Source organism: Kogia breviceps, chromosome 2 (assembly GCF_026419965.1).
Source record: "Kogia breviceps isolate mKogBre1 chromosome 2, mKogBre1 haplotype 1, whole genome shotgun sequence".
NCBI lineage: Eukaryota > Metazoa > Chordata > Mammalia > Artiodactyla > Physeteridae > Kogia > Kogia breviceps.
This window is the reverse complement of record NC_081311.1, coordinates 164809908-164835078: the sequence shown is the minus strand read 5'-3', so window position 1 is coordinate 164835078 and position 25171 is coordinate 164809908. Positions and strand designations below refer to the sequence as shown.

At 38.6% G+C, this 25171-nt stretch overlaps 1 protein-coding gene across 2 annotated transcripts in view; it reads right to left on the bottom strand.

Annotated features, from left to right (window-relative positions):
* PLCL1 (phospholipase C like 1 (inactive)) overlaps positions 1-25171 on the bottom strand; it is a 364454-nt gene that overhangs the window by 203894 nt on the left and 135389 nt on the right. The window contains exon 1 of one of the 2 annotated variants that reach the window (XM_067026503.1): positions 6353-6433. The exons of the other annotated variant lie outside the window; for it this stretch is intronic. The gene's annotated coding sequence lies outside the window, so the exon portion shown is untranslated. Of the gene's footprint in view, positions 1-6352; positions 6434-25171 lie in introns of those variants that run through there. 2 annotated transcript variants of the gene reach the window in all.

Sequence of the window (25171 nt, the reverse complement as noted above, 5' to 3'; positions counted from 1 at the left end):
GAGCTCCAATTATCTAGCATTACAGAATTCCAGCATTAAGGTTTAAATGAGACCTGCAGATCATTTCTCTCATTTACCTCCTTCCAAGGCCAAGAAAAATGAGGATCAAGGTTTCACAGCTGGTATGGCAAAGTGTAATTCTTCACACTGCCAGTTTAAGATTCTTTTCACTGCCCTCCACATTGTCTCTTACAAGCCTTCCGTTCTAAATATCCATGTACCCAAATGATGGAGTGTCAAACCCAGTATTATATACTGGATCACAGTCAAGACAGAAAAATAAAAGTCCAGCCATATACACACAGGGCAAGATTGCTCTAGCTTTTTCCCACCATGGAGATGTGTACTGTTTCCAGGTTGTAGATCAGGCAAGATTCATGCAGATTTATTCCACTATGGCATTGGTGTATACTTAGAAAGTTAGTAAAAATAGAACAACATTTTAAAAACAACTCTGGAATACACAATGTGTTGTTAAAAACACTTTGAAAAGATAATAAAAGCACTGAGAAATGATTTTGATCCTTATAGATCTAATTCAGTTATTAGGAGAATATCAATACATTAATGCAGATACCTCTAAAATGGAGTTAATGATGAGATGTTGATTGTTGACCTACTAATATACGAGCAAGTGTAGTATTATGATCCATTTAGAACTTTCAAAAAGGAATAACCCTAACATACCTCTAGTAATCAAAATTATAAGTTATTAAAAGATCAACAAGTTCTCAATCAGTAACTCAATCACCATAAGGTTATCACCTAATAATTCCCAATACTCCCAAGGAATTAGCCTCTGATCAAAACAGCAGATACTCAATCTACACTCAGTCTGTGTGTACCATTTAGTGATTCTTGGTTAATATCAAGACTCTTCCACAGCTGGGTTAAATGATTATCATGGCCAGACGCCAGAGGCTTTTTCTACCTTGGGATTACCATGGCAACCACTACTTACTCCCCATCTAAAGGCAAGTAAGGAGGTAACTCATACAGGCAAAGAGTCCAATTTGAAGGAAGCAGCACTGGTGAGTGTTTTCTGAGTTATGTTCTCTCATCAGCCAAAGGACCTTAGCCAATCTGCTTAACTTCCCTGTGCTGAGTTTTCCTCTCCTGCAAAATGACGATAATATCTACTTCATAACGTTTTCCTGAAGATCAAATCAATGAGATAAAGTGTGAAAGCACCAGCAGTATCTAGAATATGGCAGCTCTCTACAAATGATACCTATTATTATACTATATGGAGGTATGATTTATCCATACAAGAACAATGATGTAGGTTACACATCAGAATATATGTGTGATATAAAATATTGTTTCCAAGAATGGTTATGCTATATGGGAGACTCACCCCTGGGAAGATTTTCAGCATCAATAAGTTTAATGACTTCTACTGCTGATAACTGGGTGCTGTTTCCACAAAAAGTCATTTCCCCCTTCTTATTACTATAGTATCTTAAACCCACAACTAACTCACTCCAGTGAGTTAAAAGGTAAGCACTAACTGGAGAAGGCAACAAATAAGCCATTAGCAATGAATTTCACTTCAGCAAAGTAGAGTATCAAATTCTTTAGCTGATCAGCAGAAGAGTACTGACTCAGGGCAGAGGCTTAAGACAGAACATAAACTTTCACTACTTGGCTATAATGCCAATAAATGGCCTCAAAGCTATCCTGACTAAGGTTTCAGAAAAGACCTATTCGCTCTGCTAGGGGACAGAGTAACAGGGTCCTATCAGTTCTAGTGTATTAATCATGAATGCTCATCACAAAGACAGAGTGAGTTTGAACAATTGTCCTAACTAATCAAAAGAGACAGATTAGTCTTTAGGTTTCTGGACTAGCCTTGTGGAATATTAAATATTTATCAGAAGACAATTAGTCACTCAATAAGATTTGTATGACACAAGTCAATGTTCCTCAGTCATATCCAACAACCAACCAGTTCAGCGTGTTATAAACCTCAGGATTACTTTGATGCCACAGCCTTTCAGCCTTTAATAATCTTTCCCATGCACAGTGCCTATGTGTTCATCAGGATGCTTTTTGCTAAGTGACAGAAATCCAGCTTAGATTAGTTTAAGCAACATGAAAATATATAGGGAGCATACTAAAGTATCCTACGATATTAAAGGATTGACAACTTAAACTGCAGGAAGTATGTATCTCTCTACAGTCTGACCCTCTCACTATAGACTGGCTTTCTTCTCTGGGCAGTAAATCTGCTATTATAGCTCCTGGGTTTCACATCTTATAAATTTCCCAGAAAAAAAGGAACTGACTCCTTCTCAATTCACTTGCAAACTTCAGAGGAAGGACCAGCTTGAGTCAGAGGTCCACTCCTGGCCAGTCCATTGTGGCCCTAGTAAGAGAAAAGATGGGAGTAGCGAAAGGGCAGGGTCACATAAAAGGTGGTGCCCACAGGAAGCTTGAGCCATTCCCAATGGAAAGGGGGTGTTGTTCCCAGAAGAAAGACTGAGGGGAGGGTTGTATAAACAACAATGGCAGACCACTATAGGTATATATCAATACATGCAATTTTTATTGCAACAATCAGCATGGTATGAAAACATACATGTTCTTTTATTTTGTAAATAAACCTTCACCAAATTTAACTATGGGCCATAAATTTTATAATCATTCAAGTCAGGTAACCTAATGTATCCCTGACCTTCCCAGCTCACTATTTCCACCATTCCCACCTCCAGTCTCTTAGCTAGAACACAATAAACCTCCTAAGTAGTAACTTCTACAGGAGGGAATACATTCACAGTGATTGCACAGCCATGCTTCTCTTGTTTAGAGAAGCCCTCAGGCAAGAATTATTTTCTTTGTTATTCTAGGTATCTAATTTTGGCCTCAGATAACCTGAGAAGTGTTTGCAATGCAGTTTTATTACTGGAAGCAATTTCATTATAAGAGAATATTAAGCAACTCTGAGAATGAAGTCAAAATGTCAGTATTGACATATAAATATTTTCCTATCTTACAATCCTGCCTACTTAGATATAGCAAATTCTGAAGTAGCAAAACAGACTTAACAGAAACATTAAAATATTTTTAATCACCTTATATTAGCATTTGTAATTATTTCCTCCAAAAACATGTATGCTGACTTTGACGTTTGCAGTATACAGAGTATTTTCAAAGTGCTGGTTCTGGGGTTTACAAAATGGCTGAGAATTAATCTTTTATTGCCTTCTTCCTCTCGAGTTAAATGATTTTTTTTTTTTTTAACATCTTTATTGGAGTATAATTGTTTTACAATAGTGTGTTAGTTTTCCCTTTACAACAAACTAAATCAGTTATACATACACACATGCTCCCACATCTCCTCCCTCTTGCATCACCCTCTCTCCCACCCTCCCTATCCCACCCCCCCAGGCGGTCACAAAGCACAGAGGTGATCTCCCTGTGCTATGCAGCAGCTTCCCACCAGCTATCTAATTTACATTTGATAGTGTATATATGTCCCTGCCACTCCCCCACTTCGTCACAGCCCACCCCTCCCCCTCCCCATATCCTCAAGTCCATGCTCGAGTAAGTCTGTGTTTTATCCCGTCCTACCACTAACCTCTTCATGACATTTTTTTCCCTTAGAGTCCATATATATGTGTTAGCATACGGTATTTGTTTTTCTCCTTCTGACTTACTTCACTCTGTATGACAGACTCCAGGTCCATCCACCTCATTATAAATAACTCAGTTTCATTTCTTTTTATGGCTGAGTAATATTCCATTGTATATATGTGCCACATCTTCTTTATCCATTCATCTGTTGATGGACACTTAGGTTGCTTCCATGTCCTGGCTATTGTAAATAGAGCTGCAATGAACATTTTGGTACATGAGTCTTTCTGAATTATAGTTTTCTCAGGGTATATTCCCAGTAGTGGGATTGCTGGGTCGTATGGTAGTTCTATTTGTAGTTTTTTAAGGAACCTCCATACTGTTCTCCATAGCGGCTGTATCAATTTACATTCCCACCAGCAGTGCAAGAGGGTTCCCTTTTCTCCACACCCTCTCCAGCATTTATTGTTTCTAGAGTTTTTGATGATGGCCAATCTGACCGGTGTGAGATGATATCTCATTGTAGTTTTGATTTGCATTTCTCTAATGATTAATGAGGTTGAGCATTCTTTCATGTGTTTGTTAGCAATCTGTATATCTTCTTTGGAGAAATGTCTATTTAGTTCTTCTGCCCATTTTTGGATTGGGTTGTTTGTTTTTTTGTTATTGAGCTGCATGAGTTGCTTATAAATTTTGGAAATTAATCCTTTGTCAGTTGCTTCATTTGCAAATATTTTCTCCCATTCTGAGGGTTGTCTTTTGGTCTTGTTTACGGTATCCTTTGCTGTGCAAAAGCTTTTAAGTTTCATTAGGTCCCATTTGTTTATTTGTGTTTTTATTTCCATTTCTCTAGGAGATGGGTCAAAAAGGATCTTGCTGTGATTTATGTCGTATAGTGTTCTGCCTATGTTTTCCTCTAAGAGTTTGATAGTGTCTGGCCTTACATTTAGGTCTTTAACCCATTTTGAGTTTATTTTTGTGTGTGGTGTTAGGGATTGTTCTAATTTCATACTTTTACATGTAGCTGTCCAGTTTTCCCAGCACCACTTATTGAAGAGGCTGTCTTTTCTCCACTGTATATCCTTCCCTCCTTTATCAAAGATAAGGTGACCATATGTGTGTGGGTTTATCTCTGGGCTCTCTATCCTGTTCCATTGATCTATATTTCTGTTTTTGTGCCAGTACCATATTGTCTTGATTACTGTAGCCTTGTAGTAGAGTCTGAAGTCAGGGAGCCTAATTCCTCCAGCTCCATTTCTCGTTCTCAAGATTGCTTTGGCTATTCGGGGTCTTTTGTGTTTCCATACAAATTGTGAAATTTTTTGTTCTAGTTCTGTAAAAAATGCCAGTGGTAATTTGATAGGGATTGCATTGAATCGGTAGATTGCTTTGGGTAGTATTAAATGATTTTTTAATATTACTTGATATGCCATAAATCCTTACCTGTTTAAATCCATGTGACCATATAATACATGACCTTTGAAAAACAAATGCCTCACCCATATTCATACTCAGGAAAACAATCTCCCAGAGTATTAGTCATGTCTGACCTCTCTTCTTGGGTGACCAAATGTCTCCGGGATTCAGGTGCTAGACTGGGTACAATAGGCCCCCAGGTGTGAAATGGAAGAACTGGTCTCCCCCAATGCCACAGGAACAAGGGAAGGAGAACCAGATGCAAACCAAAGAGAAATTAGACAAAGGAACCTGCACCAGTTAGAGAAACAGTACAAAGATTGTGAGTCAGGAGTGCAGGTTTAATGAAAGAGCTAGTAAAGCTGAAGAAGAGCCAATGAGACCAAATCATGTTAAAAGAGCTAGAACCCTTAATTTTTTTGAGATAAATCATTTTTTGCTACCCCAAATCTTACAACTAAAGTGTCACTTGGAGTTTGGGTCTCCCACCAAAGCTCTGCCCAAAATTTCTGAGTATTCCTTAGATGTGTATAAGGCAAGGATGAGGGCACAACTTGTATTCTCAAAGTCAGCTCTGCACCTACTTGCACAGCCCCCTCTCTGTTCTCCACCATTAGACCCAATGTGAAGCTCAAGCTTTCTTGAGTTCCCCATCTATTTCTCCACTCACATAAAGCTTCCATGAATATCAGACTTTATCAGTTATTCAAAGGGAGGTGTAAAAGGAGTTTACATGACAGCAAAGTAAACAATTTCAAGTTGAACACTGAACATCTCTGCTCTTAAATTATCTTTTGGCCACCCTAACACCGGATTATTTCCACAGGTCTCTTCACTCAACTTTGCAGCATCTGCAAGCTTCTTTTTCCTCCCTCCTCTCTCTATTTACCTCCTTTAAAGAGCACAACAAACTCCCCTCCTTAGGTCAGGTGTCAACTTAACCATTCTCCTCTCCTACCTTGGGTCTAGCCTCCAACGTGTTCTCCAGTTGTTTTGTGCCTCTACATGGATTATCAAGGCATTCACAGATAGAGATTTTCTCCCTTCAGAAGAATTTCGGTGACTACTGTTAAGATCATGGATTTAACTTCTAACTCTCATTACACAAGACTGAAGTGGAATCATTGGTCCCTGAATGCAGCTAATAAGGAGAAATGAGCTTGAGTGGCTCTCCACTCCATCATCTAGGGATACAGCAGCATGACTAGGGAGAGGCTCCACCTGTTCATGCACAAGTCTGGGCATCTGAATACAGTCTGGGAAGAGTTCTCAGCAGCTCCTCTGGTCTCTCTAGCTGTGGAACTGATTTCCCTTTCCAGAAACAAATTCTGACTTTTGGTTCATTAGAAGAGATACTTACAGGCAGATGTTGATCATCTTTGAAATCTCAGGTAAGTCAGCTCTGATCTCACATTCCACACTGCACCGAGCTGGCTTATAGGACCTCTTGCCCCTGAACCCTCTCCCTACTGTGCCTGGCAGGCCCTGGAATACAGAGAAGCAGGAGAACTTTCTGTAAAGTCATGTTCTAAATCTGGTCTGATTCTGCTGAAACCACAGATAACAGTAGCTCATGAAAATGAGCAAAAATACAGAGATACAGAACTAGAAATGAGACAGGTCTTCAGAGATCGTAGTAACACAAGGAACACAACACTGCTTACACCAAAAACCCTCTGCCTTTAGAATTCCGTGGATTCATTTGACCAGTTAAATACTTTATAACAATCTTATCGAGACATAAACTTTGACTGGATATTTGGTACCCCCTATACCATGTGATTTGAAGACACATTGCCCATCAAAATGACAAATGGGCTTCATATATAAAAGTAAGTTCACTCATTCATTCACTGATTAATGCAACAAATATATATTGAGTGTCTACCATGGGCCCACCAGCTTAAGCTCATGGGTTTAAGCCTCTTGAAAGCTCCTGGCATGATTCTATCCACCCATTTTTAAAGTTACACATTACAGGAGAGGTTATATTTTCCAAAATGCATGTGAAATCCACATTTAAATTAATACTATCCTAGCTAGCGATCACAATGGGCCTGTCAAAAGAGCAAGGCATCAGTTCACCTTCAGTTCCATTCCCTTTCCCTAAAAACAATCTGGTTCTTAACTGTTCCTAAGAGGCATCTTAGAGTTAATATACCAAAATTTAAAATTTTTAGTTTCTCTCTAAACCTGTTTCTACCCAGTGTTCTCAGTTAATGGTGTCACCTCTCACTCAGCTGAAAGGTGACCTTGGAGTCATATTTGAGTCTTCTCTCTCTCTCTCACTTCCGATATCCAAGGATCCATCAGCAAGTCCCTTCTGTTCTACCCCAAATCCCATCTACTATCCAGCATCCAATTTCTCATCATCCCTGCCAAACTGAAGCCAACACCACTTTTAACCTGGACAACTGTAACATTTTCTAACTGGTCTCCTCATTCACTCTCAACCTCCTACAAAATTCATTCTAGCAGCTGGAAATTAAATCCAAATACATCCTCTACTGTTCTAACGCTTTTCATCACTTTTGAAATAAAACCTCAACTTTACACGGCTACAAAGGGCCGGTCTCCATTATTCTCAGCCTTGACTGCTTATCAGAATTACCTAAGGAACTTTTAAAACTAAGTGCCACTCAGATTAATTAAATCAGAATCTCTGGAGGTGGGCTCTGGCATTGTTTGTTTTTTAAGTATGCTTTCAGAATAGAGGATCACTGCTCTCCATGGCCTGCCTACTGTCTACCTTCCTCTCCTAGTTCAGCTGCTGCCACTCTCCCCTCCAGTCATTACTCTGCAGCCTCACTAGCCTCTTTGCTTCCTTCAGTCCACAGTTTCTCTGCTTTATCTGGAAAGCTCTTCTTCATTCCTACCCTCTTCTTCCACCACAGATCGTCTTCACAACATTGGTTCCTTCTCATCCATCATTCAGTTCTCTACCCAAATACCACCTCTTTGGAAAAGTTTTCTAGGACCACTCAGTACACTATGCCAGTGGGTCTCAAAGTGTGGCTCTAGCAGCAGCAGCAACAACAGCACCCAACAACTTGTTAAAAATGTAAAATCCTGGGCTTCCCTGGTGGCGCAGTGGTTGAGAATCCGCCTGCCGATGCAGGGGTCACGGGTTCGTGCCCTGGTCCGGGAAGATCCCACATGCCGCGGAGCAACTAAGCCCGTGAGCCATGGCCGCTAGGCCTGCGCGTCCGGAGCCTGTGCTCCGCAACGGGAGAGGCCACAGCAGTGAGAGGCCCGCATACCACAAAAAAAAAAAAAAAAAAAAAAAAAGTAAAATCCTGGGCCCCACACCAGGCCTCTACTGAATCACAGACTCTGAGGGAGGGGCTCAACAATCTGTTTAAATAAGTCCTACAAGTGATTCTGGTATACATTAAAGTTTAAGAAGCACTATTATGCATGTGTATGTACACGTGTGTACACATAATGTGTGTACATATGTATCATATGGATATATTTATCTGACTACCCCCACCCTTCTACTCTTTTTTTCTAACATCTGTATTGGAGTATAATTGCTTTACAATGGTGTGTTAGTTTCTGCTGTATAACAAAGTGAATCAGTTATACATATATCTCCATATATCTTCCCTCTTGCATCTCCCTCCCTCCCACCATCCCTATCCCACCCTTCTACGTGGTCACAAAGCACCAAGCTGATCGCTCTGTGCTATGCGGCTGCTTCCTACTCACTATCAATTTTACATTTGGTACTGTATATATGTCCATGCCACTCTCTCACTTTGTCACAGCTTATCCTTCCCCCTCCCCATGTCCTCAAGTCCATCCTCTAGTAGGTCTACGTCTTTATTCCCGTCTTTACTCTGGTGCTTCATGTCCTTTTTTTTCCTATGATCTAGATTCCATATATATGTGTTAGCATACGGTATTTGTTTTTCTCTTTCTAACTTACTTCACTCTGTATGACAGACTCTAGGCCTACCCACTGCACTACAAATAACTCAATTTCGTTTCTTTGTATAGCTGAGTAATATTCCATTGTATAAATGTGCCACCTCTTCTTTATCCATTCATCTGTCGATGGACACTTAGGTGGCTTCCATGTCCTGGCTGTTGTAAATAGAGTTGCAATGAACATTGTGGTACATGACTCTTCGATTATGGTTTTCTCAGTGTATATGCCCAGTAGCAGGATTTGCTGGGTCATATGGTAGTTCTATTTTTAGTTTTTTAAGGAACCTCCGTACTGTCCTCCATAGTGGCTGTATCCATTTACATTCCCAACAACGGTGCAAGAGGGTTCCCTTTTCTCCACACCCTCTCCAGCATTTATTGTTTGTAGATTTTTTGATGATGGCCATTCTGACCGATGTGAGATGATATCTCATTGTAGTTTTGATTTGCATTTCTCTAATGATTAATGATGTTGAGCATTCTTTCATGTGTTTGTTGGCAATCTGTATATCTTCTTTGGAGAAATGTCTATTTAGGTCTTCTGCCCATTTTTGGATTGGTTTGTTTGTTTTTTTGATATTGAGCTGCATGAGCTGCTTGTAAATTTTGGAGATTAATGTTTTGCCAGTTGCTTCATTTGCAAATATTTTCTCCCATTCTGAGGGTTGTCTTTTTGTCTTGTTTATGGTATTCTTTGTACTGCAAAAGCTTTTGAGTTTCATTAGGTCCCATTTGTTTATGTTTGTTTTTATTTCCATTATTCTAGGAGGTGGGTCAAAAGGATCTTGCTGTGATTTGTGTCATACAGTGTTCTGCCTATGTTTTCCTCTAAGAGTTTGATAGTGTCTGGCCTTACATTTAGGTCTTTAATCCATTTTGAGTTTATTTTTGTGTATGGTGTTAGGGCGTGTTCTAATTTCATACTTTCACATGTACCTGTCCAGTTTTCCCAGCACCACTTATTGAAGAGGCTGTCTTTTCTCCACTGTATATTCTTGCATCCTTTATCAAAGATAAGGTGACCATATGTGCGTGGGTTTATCTCTGGAATTTCTATCCTGTTGCATTGATCTATATATCTGTTTTTGTGCCAGTACCATACTGTCTTGATTACTGTAGCTTTGTAGTATAGTCTGAAGTCAGGGCACCTGATTCCTCCAGCTCCATTTTTCTTTCTCAAGATTGCTTTGGCTATCCAGGGTCTTTTGTGTTTCCAAAAAAATTGTGAAATTTTTTTTCTAGTTCTGTGAATACTGCCAGTGGTAGTTCGACAGGGATTGAATAGAATATGTAGATTGCTTTGGGTAGTATGGTCAATTTCACAGTGTTGATTCTTCCAATCCAAGAACATGGTATATCCATCTATTTGTATCATCTTTAATTTCTTTCATCAGTGTCTTATAATTTTCTGCATACAGGTCTTTTGTCTCCTTAGGTAGATTTATTCTTAGGTATTTTATTCTTTCTGTTGCAATGGTAAATGGGAGTGTTTTCTTAATTTCACTTTCAGATTTTTCATCATTAATGTATAGGCATGCAAGAGATTTCTGTGCATTAATTTTGTATCCTGCTACTGTACCAAATTCATTAATTAGCTCTAGTAGTTTTCTGGTAGCATCTTTAGGATTCTCTATGTTTAGTATCATGTCATCTGCAGTGACAGTTTTACTTCTTCTTTTCCAATTTGTATTCCTTTTATTTCTTTTTCTTCTCTGATTGCTGTGGCTAAAACTTCCAAAACTATGTTGAATAATAGTGGTGAGAGTGGGCAACATTGTCTTTTTCCTGATCTTAGAGGAAATGGTGTCAGTTGTTCACCATTGAGAATGATGTTGCCTGTGGGTTTGTCATATATGGCCTTTATTATGTTGAGGTAAGTTCCCTCTATGGCTACTTTCTTTAGGGTTTTTATCATAAATGGGTGTTGAATTTTGTCAAAAGCTTTCTCTGTATCTATTGAGATGATTATATGGTTTTTCATCTTCAAGTTGTTAATACGGGGTATCACATTGATTGATTTGCATATACTGAAGAATCTTTGCATTCCTGGGATAAGCCCCACTTGATCATCATGTATGACCCTTTTAATGTGCTGTTGGATTCTGTTTGCTAGTATTTTGTTGAAGATTTTTGCATCTATATTCATCAGTGATATGCACTTGTAGTTTTCTTTCTTTGTAACATCTTCTTCTGGTTTTTGTATCAGGGTGATGATGGCCTCATAGAATGACTTTGGGAGTGTTCCTCCCTCTGCTATATTTTGGAAGAGTTTGAGAAGGATAAGTGTTAGCTGTTCTCTAAATGTTTGATAGAATTCGGCTGTGAAGCCATCTGGTCCTGGGCTTTTGTTTGTTGGAAGATTTTTAATCAGTTGCAATTTCAGTGCTTGTGATTGGGCTGTTCATATTATCTATTTCTTCCTGGTTCAGTCAGAAGGTTGTGCTGCTCTAAGAATTTGTCCGTTTCTTACACGTTGTCCATTTTATAGCATATAGTTGCTTGGAGTAATCTCTCTTGATCCTTTGTATTTCTGCAGTGTCAGTTGTTACTCCTCCTTTTTCATTTCTAATTCTATTGATTTGAGTCTTCTCCCTTTTTTTTTTTTTTGATGAGTCTGGCTAATGGTTTATCAATTTTGTTTATCTTCTCAAAGAACCCGCTTTTAGCTTTATTGATCTTTGCTATCATTTCCTTCATTTCTTTTTTCATTTATTTCTGCTCTGATCTTTATGATTTCTTTCCTTCTGCTAACGTTTGTGTTTTTTTGTTCTTCTTTCTCTAATTGCTTTAGGTGCAAGGTTAGGTTGTTTATTTGATATGTTTCTTATTTCTTAAGTTAGGATTGTTTTGCAATAAACTTCCCTTTTAGAACTGCTTTTGCTGCATCCCATAGGTTTGGGGTCGTCATGTTTTCATTATCATTTGTTTCTAGGTATTTTTTGATGTCCTCTTTGATTTATTCAGTTATCTCTTGGTTATTAAGTAGTGTATTGTTTAGTCTCTATGTATTTGTATTTTCTACAGATTTTTTCCTTAATTGATATCTAGTCTCATAGCATTGTGGTCAGAAAAGTTACTTGATATGATTTCAATTTTCTTAAGTTTACCAAGGTTTGATTTGTGACCCAAGATATGATCTATCCTGGAGACTGTTTCATGAGCACTTGAGAAGAAAGTGTATTCTGTTGTTTTTGGATGGAATGTCCTATAAATATCAATTAAGTCCATCTTGTTTAATGTAACACTTAAAGCCTGTGTTTCCTTATTTTCATTTGGATGATCTGTCCACTGGTGAAAGTGGGGTGTTAAAGTCCCTTACTATGATTGTGTTACCATCGATTTCCCCTTTTATGGCTGTTAGTATTTGCCTTATGTATTGAGGTGCTCCTATGTTGGGTGCATAAATATTTACAATTTTTATATGTTCTTCTTGGATTGACCCCTTGATCATTATGTAGTGTCCTTCTTTGTCTCTTCTGATAGCCTTTATTTTAAAGTTTATTTTGTGTGATACGGTAATTGCTATTCCAGCTTTCTTCTGATTTCCATTTGCATGGAATATCTTTTTCCAACTCCTCACTTTCAGTCTGTATGTGTCCGTAGGTGTGAAGTGGGTCTCTTGTACACAGCATATGTACGGATTTTTTTTTTGTATCCATTCATCCAGTCTATGTCTTTTGGTTGGAGCATGTAATCCATTTACATTTAAGGTAGTTATCAATATGTATGTTCCTATTACCATTTTCTTCATTGTTTTGGGTTTGTTATTGTAGATCTTTCCTTCTCTTGTGTTTCCTCCTGGAGAAGGTCCTTTAGCATTTGTTGTAAAGCTGGTTTGGTGGTGCTGAATTCTCTTAGCTTTTGCTTGTCTGTAAAGGTTTTAATTTCTCCATCAAATCTGAATGAGATCCTTGTTGGGTAGAGTAATCTTGGTTGTAGCTTTTTCCCTTTCATCATTTTAAATATGTCCTGCCATTCCCTTCTGGCTTGCAGAGTTTCTGCTGAAAGATCAGCTGTTAACCTTATGGGGATTCCCTTGTATGTTATTTGCTGTTTTTCCCTTGCTGCTTTTAATATTTTTTCTTTGTATTTAATTTTTGATAGTTTGATTAATATGTCTTAGCATGTTTCTCCTTGGATTTATCCTGTATGGGACTCTCTGTTTCCTGGACTTGATTAACTATTTCCTTTCCCATATTAGGGAAGTTTTCAACTATAATCACTTCAAATATTTTCTCAGACCCTTTCTTTGTCTCTTCTTCTTCTGGGACCCCTATAATTTGAATGTTAGTGTGTTTAATGTTGTCCCAGAAGTCTCTGAGACTGTCCTCAATTCTTTTCATTCTTTTTTCTTTATTCTGCTCTGCAGTAATTATTTCCACTGTTTTATCTTCCAGGTCACTTATCCGTTCTTCTGCTTCATGTATTCTGCTATTCATCCCTTCTAGACAATTTTAAATTTCATTTATTGTGTTGTTCATCATTGTTTGTTTGCTCTTTAGTTCTTCTAGGTCCTTGTTAAACGTTTCTTGTATTTTCTCCATTCTATTTCCAAGATTTTGGATCATCTTTACTATCATTATTCTGAATTCTTTTTCAAGTAGACTGCCTATTCCTCTTCATTTGTTAGGTCTGGTGGGTTTTTGCCTTGCTCCTTCATCTGCTGTGTGTTTCTCTGTTTTCTCATTTTTCTTAACTTACTGTGTTTGGGGTCTCCTTTTTGCAGGCTGCAGGTTCGTACTTCCCGTTGTTTTTGGTGTCTGCCCCCAGTGGCTAAGGTTGGTTCCGTGAGTTGTGTAGTCTTCCTGCTTGAGGGGACTAGTGCCTGTGTTCATACAGTCCCAGATGAGACTGGATCTCATCTTTCTGGTGGGCAGGTCCACGTCTGGTGGTGTGTTTTGGGGTGTCTATGACCTTATTATGATTTTAGGCAGCCTCTCTGCTAATGGGTGGGGTTGTGTTCCTGTCTTGCTACTTGTTTGGCATAGGGTGTCCAGCACTGTAGCTTGCTGGTCCTTGAGTTTAGCTGGGCTTTGGTGTTGAGACGGAGACCTCTGGGACATTTTTGCAATTTGATATTACATGGAGCTGGGAGGTCTCTGGTGGACCAATGTCCTGAACTTGACTCTCCCACCTCAGAGGCACAGCCCTGATGCCTGGCTGGAGCACTAAAGGCCTGTCACCCACATGGCTGAGAATAAAAGGGAGAAGAAAAGAAAGAAAGAAAGAAAGAAAGAAAGAAAGAAAGAAAGAAAGAAAGAAAGAAAGAAAGAAAGAAAGAAAGAAAGAAAGAAAGAAAGAAAGAAAGAAAGAAAGAAAGAAAGAAAGAGAGAAAGAGAGAAAGAGAGAAAGAGAGAAAGAGAAAGAAAGAGAGAATATAAAATAAAATAGTTATTAAAATAAAAAATAATTATTAAAAAAATTAAAAAGTAATAAAAAAGAAAGAAGAGAGCAACCATACCAAAAAACTAATCCATCAGTGATAACAAGTACTAAAACCTATACTAAAAAAAAGAAAAAAATAAAAAACAGACAGAACCCTAGGACAAATGGTAAAAGCAAAGGTATACAGACAAAATCACACAGAGAAGCATATACATACACACTCACAAAAAGAGAAAAAGGGAAAAAAATATATATATATTGTTGCTCCCAGAGTCCACTTCCTCAATTTGGGATGATTCGTTGTCTATTCAGGTATTCCACAGATGCAGGGTACATCACGTTGATTGTGCAGATTTAATCCACTGCTCCTGAGGCTGCTGGGAGAAATTTCCCTTTCTCCTCTTTGTTCGCACAGCTCCCAGGGTTCAGCTTTGGATTTGGACCCGCCTCTGCATGTAGGTCGCCTGAGGTCGTCTGTTCTTCACTCAGACAGGACTGGGTTAAAGGAGCCGCTGATTCGGGGGCTCTGGCTCACTCAGGCCAGGGGGAGGGAGGGGCACGAATGCGGGGCGGGCCTGAGGCAGCAGAGGCCAGTGTGACGTTGCACCAGACTGAGGCGCGCCGTGTGTTCTCTCAGGGAAGTTGTCCCTGGATCCTGGGACCCTGGCAGTGGCGGGCTGCACAGGCTCCCAGGAGGGGAGGTGTGGAGAGTGACCTGTGCTCACACACAGGATTCTTGGTGGCGGCAGCAGCAGCCTTAGCGTCTCATGCCCGTCTCTGGGGTCCGCGCTGATAGCTGTGGCTCACGCCCGTCTCTGGGGCTCCTTTAAGCAGCGCGCTTAATCCCCTCTCCTCTCACACCAGGAAACAAAGAGGGAAGAAAATGTCTCTTGCCTCTTCGGCAGCTCCAGACTTTTTCCCGCACTCCCTCCCGGCTAGCCGTGGTGCACTAACCCCTTCAGGCTGTGTTCACGCCGCCAACCCCAGTCCTCTCCCTGGGATCTAAGCTCCGAAGCCCAAGCCTCCACTCCCCGCCCCTGCCCATCCCGGCGGGTGAGCAGACAGGCCTCTAGGGCTGGTGAGTGCTGGTCGGCACCGATCCTCTGTGTAGGAATCTCTGCGCTTTGCCCTCCGCACCCCTGTTGCTGCGCTCTCCTCTGCAGCTCCGAAGCATCCCGTTTCCACCACCCGCAGTCTCCGCCCGCCAAGGGGCTTCCTAGTGTGTGGAAACCTTTCCTCCTCCACAGCTCCCTCACACTGGTGCGGGTCCCATCCCTATTCTTTTGTCTCTGTTTATTCTTTTTTCTTTTGCTCTACCCAGGTACGTGGGGGGGTTCTTGCCTTTGGGGAGGTCTGAGGTCTTCTACCAGCATTCAGTAGGTGTTCTGTAGGAGTTTTTCCACATATAGATGTATCTCAGATGTATTTGTGGGGAGGAAGGTTATCTCCACATTTTATTTCTCCACCATCTTGAAGCCTCTCCTCAAATCAATTTTCCCTCTACTCTTTATTACCTGATTTTATCTTCTTCCTATGAGTCATCTGAAATTCTTATTTAATTTTTTAATTGACTATCCCCACACCCTAAAATACAAGCTCCATGGAAACTTATGTTCACTCCTATATGTTCAATGATTACAATAGTATCTGACACACAATAAGTATTCAGTAAATATTTATTGAATAAGTGAACCTACAAACAAACCAATCTAGTCTCTTTCTCCCCCAGAAGCCCTAAGGGTTTATTCTATTTTGTTTTGTTTTCCTCTAGAGAGGAAAGAAGATGTGCAGGGGAATCTACAGGAGAAGTTCTCAGAAAACAACATCAAAATCCAACAGAATGGCCATGAACCAGCCAACTCTGGTTCTTTCAGAAGGGAGCTTTTTTAGTGTTGAACATGCTTAGCTCACAGGAATGTGAGGTAATTGCTACCTGTGATTAATGCAGAGCTTGAAGGCCTCATTACATTTCAAGTACCTGCCAAGGCATTTTTCCAAGGAAACAAAATACAGAGGAAGGGCATTCAAGAGGGTATCTTGAAAGCAGAGATAGAGAGGCAGCTTGGTACTCAGGTCAGAGGCCAAGATAATCCCACCCCCAAAGGATATTCTCCCTTGACTCTGAAAACAGTGGTTATGTGTTCACATGGGTCTCTTCCCACCCTTCACCCATACCACTTTTCCCAATAAATGAAAAATATCTTTTATTTCATTTAAATTTCTTTAAATTATAGTAAGGACCTTTGCAATTCTATATGTACCATTTGTAACTTTTTTTTTCCTGTGAATAGCCTGTTCCTGTAGTTTTCTTTTAGGCTGTTTGCCATTTTCCAATTGATTGACAATTAAATTTAGTCATCTTTCATATGTGCTGTCAATATTTTTCCCAGTTTGTGTTTCACTCTTGACTTTGTTTTGATTCCTCCCCCAAGTCAAAGCTTAAAATTTTACTTAGTCAAATGTGCCAATCTTTTACTTTAAGGTTTCTTATTTTTATGTCAATAAATAGAAAAGCTTCCTCTACTCCAAATACATTAAAATATTCACCCATATCTCCTACCAGTACTTCTATGGCTCTTTTTTCTCCCTTTCTTTCTTTTTTTTTTTTTTGGTTTAAATCTTTGATCCATCTGGAGTTCATTTTTGTGTGAAGGTTGAGGAAAGTTTCTAGTATTATTTTTTTCCAAATAACAAATCTATTCGGGAAACTCTGTAACTCAGCATTTAGCCTAGAAAAATTATATACATGGTTGACAATTTCTGTCTGTTAAATTGAATTATCAGAAGGGTGATGAAGCTACAAAATAGCTATGGAACATACACAACAACACAGCCCCCCAAAAGTGTGTTCATATGTGACATTAATGTGATATTAATGTATGTTAATGTATATCTTAATAAGAAAAGTAGACAGGTATAAACCTATACCAATTTGGTGATCACTATGACAACAGTAACAATAATTATAACTACTGTTTATTGAGCACTTATGCTTCACACACTAGAAGTGCTAACAGATTAACTCATTTAATACTCAAAGCAAGCCTATGAGGAGTTTCTGTTCTATCTTAATTTTACAGATGAGAAGACAGAAGCACCAGGAGATAAAGAAACTTGCTCAAGGACCAATGACTAGCAACTGGCAGAGTCGCATTCTGGGACAGAAGCAAAGAGGATCCTATGGCTTAACAACTATGCTAGCTTGTCTCAAAGATCATTGTTGACCACAAAATAGAAAGAGCAACAGGGTGTTTTTGCTATTAACATCTAAAAGGTGTACACATTTTATTAGGATGTTTTGTATTCTAATTCTGTATTTCTAATTTGAAAATTGAAAAAACATGTCCGTATACCCACCCTCACCCAACTTGCCCCCACCCCCACCAAAACAAAACCTACCTCAGAACTCTATAATGTCTTTGACTTCAACATCTGATAAAGTACCTATGAGGGTCCAACATAAGGTAACTCAAATTTTGACATCTTTCTCAACTAACCCACATTCCTTCACAACTTTTAAGTTCAAAATCCCACCATGAACTGGTATAATTTCCAAAAATGACCAGATCTGAAATATTAATATGACAGAGCTGCACTGAATAATTTGGTGTAGCAAAGTCAAAAATTATTTCTCAGCATCTTATACTATAAGTTAGACTTTTAAAGATGTAGATAAGATTATTTAAAACATTCCTAGAGGGGTGGGATAGGGAGGGTGGTAGGGAGGGAGATGCAAGAGGGAAGAGATATGGGAACATATGTATATGTATAACTGATTCACTTTGTTGTAAAGCAGAAACTAACACACCATTGTAAAACAGTTATACTTCAATAAAGATGTTAAAAAAATAAATAAAATAAAATATTAATACTATTAACAATGACAGGTGCCATTTTAATATATTTTTTTCTTTTTCAGATTCTTTCCCATTATATGTTATTACAAGATATTGAATGTAGTTCCCTGTGCTATACAGTAGGTCCTTCTTGTTAATCTATTTTACATATAGTAGTGTAGTATCTGTTAATCTAAAACTCCTAATTTATCCCTCCCCCTCCCTTCCCCTATGGTAACCATAAGTTCATTTTCTATGTCTGTGAGTCTATTTCTGTTTTGTAAATAAGTTCATGTGTATCATTTTTTTAGATTCCACATATGATACATGATATTCGACAGGTGTCATTTTATAACTCTAGTTCTTTTTTTGTTTTTAAGTTTTTATTTATTTATTTTGGCTGAGTTGGGTCTTCGTTGCTGCACACGGGCTTTCTCTAGTTGCGGCGATCAGGGGTTACCCTTCGTTGCGGTACGCAGGCTTCTCATTGCGGTGGCTTCTCTTGTTGCAGAGCACGGGCTCTAGGCGTGGGGGCTTCAGTAGTTGTGGCTCGTGGGCTCTAGAGCGCAGACTCAGTAGCTGTGGCACACGGGCTTAGCTGCTCCGCAGCATGTGGGATCTTCCCAAACCAGGGCTCAAACCGTATCCCCTGCATTGGCAGTTGGATTCTTAACCACTGCACCACCAGGGAAGTCCCATAACTCTAGCTTTTATTTAGAAAAATGAATAGAATTTTCAGTTTGATGATGGCCGAGTAAAGGCAGTTTCACTCCCTTCTTCTCTCAAAATTTGAAAGCCACAAAGATGACAGGAAACAAAAACACAAACTCCAACTTCAATGAAATGACGTAACCATTTGAAGATGGAAAGCAGATGCAGGAAACATTTTAGCAGAGTGGAGAAAAGTCAAGCCAATGACCACAAGGAGCAAGCCAATTTGCCTCTGTACATGTTTAGGAAGTGGAGACACTGGGTACTTTGAAGATGAAAATAAGGGCAGTTGCTAAAAATGAAGGCATATTGAGGCTCTCGATCATTGGGATGCAGCTGGTTTTTACTGGCTTGCAAGAGCCAACTCTGCAATGACCTCACACTGGTAGCTTGAAATCAACCATAGTGGGAATATTTACACTACAGGAACTGGCAAATTCTACAAATCAGAATTTTGGTTTGTTTTGATTTTTTCAGAGAGCTAATTGTTAAACATTTATCAGCACACCATAGTTCCCAAGTCTTAATCTTTACCACCCACTAGAAATCTGAGGTTTACTCTCCAGCGAAAGTGAACCATGGGGGTTTCAGATTTGGGCACAGCAGCCACAAAAGAGGTCAAGTGAGAGGTACGGTGCTGCAAACAGGGATAATATATGAAAATCTGTGTTTTGTTCAACTTGAGAACATCCACCTTCAGACTGCATTCCCCTGGCAGGACACTGAGCATTCTCTGGAGAAACTAAGATGCCCAAGAGAAAAGATTTACAAATAGTGATACTTTCGGGGAGGGGGGAGGGGTGGTGGCTCTCAATAAAAAATCTAGCTAACGTGTCTGATCATCCTACAGTGATTTAGTCCATTCAGACATGCAAAGAGTAAAAATTCTTTTCCCAAGCACCTTTCTCAAGAAGCCACTATAGGATATGTCCCACCAAAACAAAGGAACAAACCAAGAAAGAAGAGGATGTGGATTTAGGAAATATAGGAGAGAGGCAATGGCACTGCCAGAGTAACAGCTGTGCCTCAGGCCTAGTGAAGACAGTGCATACTGGAGCAGGAGACAGAGGCTCCAAGAAGCAGGAATAAAAAAGGAACTGGTAAATTATCTGACTGCTTGAGCATGTGGAACACTGTACTGAGAGATATTTTACAGAACTGTTATAGGATGTTGGAAGAAATAGCATTCAAAGAAAATTAAACAAAGGGGAGAAAATGAGGCAATTATTTATTCCAGGTAAAAATGACAACAAAAATAAGAAATGCAGTCACATTGTGGATTACTCAGCTGTGGAAAGCACTCACATAGACATAATAAGATATTGGGAAAAGATTAACCAAACATTTAAACATAATAAATTATATAGGGAAGAAGTAAAAATTTTGACTTTGCTACATAGACCAAATTATTCAGTGCAGCTTTGTAGTATACTCATTTCAGATCAGGGCATGCTTAGAAATTGTCTGTTCATGATGGGATTTTGAACTTAAAGGAAGAGGAGGTATAAGTGAGTGAAGAGTCTAATATACCCTAATAGGAAGTAAACTGATTAATCAAGAAGCGTATTCTTTTCAAGTAAGGAAGTAAATACTAGAACAAATAGCTAAAAACATTGAAGTGGTTCATCTAGTAAGTGGAACAAGGCAGTAGGAGAAGAGAGAAAAGAATATTGGGGGGTTTTAAGTCTGCTTTATAGAAGTATTTGACTTAATCATTTTCATGAAATACTTTCATCATAATTGTTTTGATTTACTTAGTTTAGATACAGAGAAAAATAAAATAGTTTGTAAGTTATAGGCAACCCCAGAGAATGTGGAAATTATTCTGATATTCTAATAATAAAGGGATTCCCACATTGTAGCAACAGGAAAAATTTTTCCAAATCAAGAAAGATCTGGTTAAAACATCTTGCAATAAAATATGTGAGTATCCATCACCAAGTACCATAATCAAAGTCTCAGTTATGGGCCATTAAACAAGAGAACCTGTGATGAACCCATGCCAGGGATAAACCAGGAAAGATTTATCTTCTGACCTTATCTTTTGGGGGATGCCAGAACCTTTACTGGGGCAACCATACTTACTCATCAGATTTTCACAATAGATAATTCATTCATCCTTTGTGTATTTCTAATTTCATTTTCTAAAGAAGATGAAGAAAAACCTTTTCTTTTCATAGTTCTCTTCATAGTTTTATTTTCTGCTTTGAAACACTGATCTAACTGCTAGAAAAGAAAACTGATTTCATAATTAGAGGAAATTACTGAGGTGGGTGGTTAAGACTGGTAAGAAAAAGAGCTGAAAAACTTAGTGGTAGGGAAGAAATAAATCATTCTTTTTGGAAGTTTGATGGGGAAAAGACTGAGAAATTCATCTACTTCAGTGGTAGCAAGGGTCATGGGAGAAAGAATTTTCCAGACAGGGGAAATATGGATTGTTCAAAGGCAAAGGGAAAAGATGCAATTGAATTTTTTTTAAAAGGTTAAAGGTTAGATGGTGGTGTGAAGGGAAACTAAAGATGGAAATGGATAAATTGAGAAGCAAAAATGGAGGAGTTTACTTTCAACCAGGAAGCCCTTCCCTATGAAATTCAAAGAAAGATGATATCTAGAAACATGTTTCTGAGGTAAACAGAAGGGAATATGAGGGTTATTTCCTGGATGGCCTTAGTTTTCGAGTGAAGGAAAGGCCCAGTCATCTCCTTAGGGGGAAATTAGGAATGCGAATTTACAGGAGTGGAAGGAATTAAGAACAGTCATTCTCTTAGAGTGAACCACCAGGAGTCCCCAAAGACCATCCCCTGGACCAGAGAAAGGCTGATCTCACCAAGAATCACCCAGGGAGGCAGTCAAACAGAAAGACTCCCCAGCCCCATCCTCAGGAGCATTCAATAGGTCCAGGATGAAACTGGGGGATCAATTTTTAACAGGTTCCCCAGGAGATCTCTATGAGTAGCTAAATCTGGAAGCCACTGGATAGGGATCCCCGAGGTACGAATAAAAGAATTCCAAACAGTATTAAAGGCACTCGTGGGGGCAAAATGTAAAAATTTGCAATGTGGCATATCTATGAGGTTTTGTTATTTTCTCACAACAATGGAAGAAACAGAGAAAGTAGAATTATGAGGGCCAAAAATCCACACAGTAACTGGGAATTACAGTGGCATTGAGTTGCTAACCAAATTTCACCTCTGGTTCCATGGTAAAAAAAAAAAAAAAAATGACTAAAATCAAAACAAAAAACCTCATTTCTCATTCTTTTTCATTCAATCCGTTTTTAACCAAAAGCAGCTCCTTTCACAGAAAATCATTACCTCAGTCCATGTGGGCACTTGTGTCCCAGGTCAGTCCTTAGTTTGAATAAAAGGAAAACATATGATTTGGTTTTGCCTTTGGGTACTTTGCTAGTGAACTTCTAGGGCTGAATTCTTAAGTGTTTTAAAATAAAATATCTAAATTTACTGGTATATTTAAGTCCAGTTTAATCTCAGCCCTTTGAATTCCTGTAGAGCTTTCAGCAAGACATGGGTACCACACAACTTTAGAAAGTGATTACTTACTGCAGAGATGTAATCATAGTTTTGTTTTAAGATAAAAGCTCACATCCTCAGATCTCTGTGTCAGAAATCAACAGAGAGAAAGGACAAAAAGAAGTTAAATACTATCCTGGAACTGTACACTTTTATAGTTTAAATGATGCTTTTTCTGATGTTGAATACCCCTTCTAAATCGCCTGATTAAAGCTACATAATTCAGTCAAAATGAAATCATACTATTTAAAAATAACTTCCTGAAAAAAATGAAACCAAAAATAGTATTAAGGCACAATGGGAAAGACAGTGTGTCCGTGTGTAACATAGCACAGTAGAAATGGTCTTTTGTAATTGAAACAATAGTACTGTTTCCTCCACCAAGCGCAGCCTTTTTTAAGCTCAGAGAGTGAAGAAATATATATATAATTAATTTAAGCAAATTACAAGGGCAGCTGACCCATGGCTTTATAAAATAATCTCTGTCACAGTACTGCATTCTAGGAAGCAGCCAGCTGTCATACAGCCTTAATGAAAAATGCCAGATAAGTTGTTTTACTTCAAAACACAGAAATTGGCCTGATTAAATCAATGAGTTTCTATCAGATATTTATATCATCTGGAAAGGAAAATCTAGCCTCCTTTTTTTTTTTTCCTAGCTTCCTTCTGAAAGCTGAAAAACATCATTTCTTTCATCAAGAAATTTCACTAAAAGTTATGACATTTTAGTTAATCATTTTAATGTCAGTTGCTTCACTTCATTTACTTTCTGAGTGATATGGCCAAGTTCCTTTGATTTACTTCCATTAAGCAGAGAAAAAAACTGTAAGTCACATGCAAAATAATATCAAAACCCATGCTTGATGTTTGAAACGATACCACCTTAGAAGTATATAGCTCTTTTTTTAGACCTGAATTGTTCTTTGTTAGATATACATCTTTCATAGAAAGAAGCTGTATTTCTTAACAAATTTTCAAAGAAAAAACTGAGAGAAAGGTAAGAAATATGCTTTCATTTATACAGTTAACATATTTTAGGACAGCAATGATCAAACCTGGGTACACATTTAAATCATCTGGGAGCCTTTGAAAACTAACAATACCCCATTCTACATAGACAAAATCAAACTTCTGAGGGTGATGCCTAAGCATTGGTGTTTTCTCTTTTTTTAAAAAGCTACCCTGGTGATTTCTAATGCAGCCAGGTTTGAGAATCCTATGTAGGGCACTGACTCACATTCCGGTGCATGTTGGTATCTCTTGAGGGTGGAGGTTAAAAACATTGATCCTTTGGTCCTGTTGTGGCTAAGTTGCCTCCCAAACCCCCACCATATTCATGTTTAAGTCCTACATCTAGTACCTCAGAATGTGACCGTACTTGGCAATGGGTTCTCGAAAGAGGTAAAGTGAAGTTATTAGGATGGGCCCCAATCCTTATAAGAATAGGAGTCCTTACAAGAAGGGGAGATTAGGACACAAACAGGTACAGAGGAAAGACCATGTGGAACAACAGGGAGCAAAGAACCACCATCCACAATCCACGAAGAGAGGCCTCAGAAGAAACCAATGCTGCAGACACCTTGATCTCGGACTTCTAGACTTCAGAATGGTGAGAAAATCAATCGTAGTAAATAAATAAATGATCATGAGTGACCCAGACTGTGGTACTCTATTATGGCAGCCCTAGCAAATGAATGCAGGTCTTATCCCCAGAATTCTGATTTTGTAGACATGGCTGCAGCTGGGATCAGGAAGTTTTAATTGCTCCTCAGGTGATTTTAAAGTATGTCCAGGATTAAGAGCCACTGCTTTAGGTATCCTGAAGTCTGATTTCACCTGTTTTCTACTTTATGTTAACTTGAGAGCAGCTAGTTAACACTTTGTAACATCTCCCTATTGAAGCTATTAAATGGATATTACTCAGCCATAAAAAGGAACGAAACTGAGTCATTTGTTGAGACGTGGATGGATCTAGAGACTGTCATACAGAGTGAAGTAAGTCAGAAAGAGAAAAACAAATATCGTATATTAACGCATGTATGTGGAACCTAGAAAAATGGTACAGATGAACCGGTTTGCAGGGCAGAAGTTGAGACACAGATGTAGAGAACAAATGTATGGACACCAAGGGGGGAAAGCTGCGGGGGAGGTGGGGAGGGGGTGTGCTGAATTGGGCTATTGGGGTTGACATGTATACACTGATGTGTATAAAATTGATGACTAATAAGAACCTGCAATATAAAAAAACAAACAAACCAAAAAAACAACTAATACTAAACTTTCTTTGGGTTATTTGTATGGAAATATGTTAATATAAATGTTTCAGACATTACATGAAATTTCTAAAAATCTTATATGTTCTGGTATAATGTTATAAGTCATAATTCTAGTTATTACTTTAAAATGTATATCTCAGAAATAACTAAATTTCCTTGTCAATTGCATTATTATGAACTTTCATCAAATCTTTAACCGTGGTCATTTTTAAGTCTTTTGTCATTTACAGGCAGTTCTGGGTGTACTCTGATGCTTTTGCAAAAATGTTCCTATAAAAGGGTTTCATCTTCAAGGAATTCATGGAAAAGACTGACAAGTACAGGTTTCTGGTAACTGGCTATACTACTGAACTGAATGAATAAGCATTTTCAGAACTCTAATGGAAAACTGATGAATTCATAAAAGTGCTAACAAAAGATCAAGATGAAAAAAAAATTAATTACATGGGGCTGAGTGAACTGATGAGGATGATTATAATTTTCATGACTTTCTGTTTGAATAAAATTT